The sequence below is a fragment of the Pagrus pagrus genome (genome assembly GCF_965226575.1).
Source record: "Pagrus pagrus genome assembly, chromosome: 8".
Lineage (NCBI taxonomy): Eukaryota > Metazoa > Chordata > Actinopteri > Spariformes > Sparidae > Pagrus > Pagrus pagrus.
The window spans coordinates 1291783-1294000 of NC_140192.1; positions in this window are offsets into that span (position 1 = coordinate 1291783).

The window sequence follows — 2218 nt, forward strand, 5'->3', positions numbered from 1 at the left end:
TTTTTGAAATGTTGGATTCATTTCAGGCAGTTTTTTGTTTTAATGTTTAGAGTTTGATTCTTGATGGTTTTGATTTATTGATGCAGCGTCTGTGTACTTTTGTATATTTGCCAGATTATTTCAACACATTTCCTGACAGTGTTCATCCATCGAGGCCGGAAACTTTAAGCTCTTTAAGTTTCTGAAGAAAAACAGCTGTGTTATTTTTGTGTTGCAGTTGTTATCTTCAGATATTTTTATCCCACAGAGCCAAAAACTTAAAACTCATCTCAGACCAAACATGAAACCCTCGTGCTGTTTCTGGCGAACACAAACATTAATATAGATTTTCAGCGTGTTGGACGTTGGCGCACTTGTCACCACGTTTCTGTTTGATGTTCCAGGTTTTGTGTTTTTCATTTTAATTCCATAAAATACATCAGCAGTATTTTCTGTATCAGAAATCTTTTGTTTTTCATTCTTTGCTTCTCACTCATGCTGTTAATGTCAGAATCGAGGACAATAAAGCACCAGGCTCTTCAAACTGTTTGTGTTGGCTCAGTTTATTACTTTATATAATTACTTTCTTCTCTGAAGTCGTCTTCATCGAACGTAATTCTAAATTCTGCCTGCTTATTCGTTCAAATGAATCCTTTAGTATTTGATTTTACGTTGGATAAAGTTAAAGTATTCTCAGCAACTGAAGCATCTTCATACTTTATGTAAAGAATAATACTTTTGTTTAATTCAATTATCAACCAGATTTAGAGCTGAACCTGTGCTGCTGATGGACGTTAACTATCATAAGAACCTCTAACTCATTTTAAATATCTTGGAGGTGAACGAAGATGATCGGTCTCAACGTCTCTGCAGATGTTAAATTAATTACAGTTAAAATTAATTCATTTAGCTAATGTTCACAAGCAGGACGGAGCCAACGGTTATTTTCTATTCTCATCATCAGTTCATCTGATTATTATTTCCCAGATTAATCATTTCGTCTACCAAACAGCACACTGAGAGCCAAGATGGCCGACCAACGACCTCTCTCTCATATGGAACAAAGAAAACCGTGAATCTCAAACTGAAACAGCTGAAATATGAGAATATTAAGATGCTTTGCTTGAAAAAACAAAGATTGTACTGAGATAATAAATGATCTCAATCTTTAATCTGTGTAGTTAGTTAGTTAACGAAGTTTCGGCTCCACAGCAGTTGATTAGTTGTCGGTTAACGTGATTCACGAACTTTAGCTGGTTACCGAGAATATGATGTATGTTATATATTATTTAATAACTGGGGGCGGGGCTAGGATCTGATGAAGCTGCATAACTAATGAGGCAGCTGCAGAGTTAAACATGTTGAAGACGCAGAGATTTTATCATGGAACAAAAACAAACATCTAAATGTGAGGAACAGACATTAATGACACGAGAGGAGCTTTAACATCTTCATCATCACCATCATCATCTTCATCATCAGAGTCATAATTTATTCATGTCGCCATTTTAGAGAGCTGAAGCCCCGCCCCGTCTGGTTTCCCTTCCCCAGCGAAACCGGAAGAGGCGGGGATTCCCGCGCTTGTCAAGTACTAACGGCTGCGACACGGGTTGGACGGTCCAGCCCCGCCCACATTGGGTCCAGCCCCGCCCACATCCAGTATCTTAATCGTGCTTCGTTCAGGACAGTGGGGATTTCGGACTTGTATGAAACTTGCTGCATTTACGACACCTGCGAACTGTAGGACTTCGTAATTTTAGAAAAAATAAATTATAATGTCTATTTATTTTCCAACAGTTTTTGCCATCCCTATATCTACAACAATACTTTGACATAAAAAATAAATTTAACTTAAAGCTGGGGTCTGTAAGTTGGAAAAACTGTCAAGCCCAGGCCAGATTTGAAAGTATCCAGCCAGTAAACTCAGCTCAGGCCTCTCTCCAAATCCGCTCCCCGCAAACCATGAACGCGCACGTCCGACAACTGCCGAATACCACTGACGGAGTCCGAGTCCTCACAAGCAGTGAGGAGGAGAGTACCAGTGCATCGTTTTCATCACAACATCTAATGACAAGTAGCTACCTCATGTCTCATTCACCTGTAAGTAAACACCTAATATTATCATATTAAACGGAAACAACCAACATAGCCATTGCTATCACTGATAGCTGTCAAGCAAGCTTTGTTAGCATTCAGACATCGTTTTTAAAGTGTGTTTTGATGTTGTAACTCAGTGCTG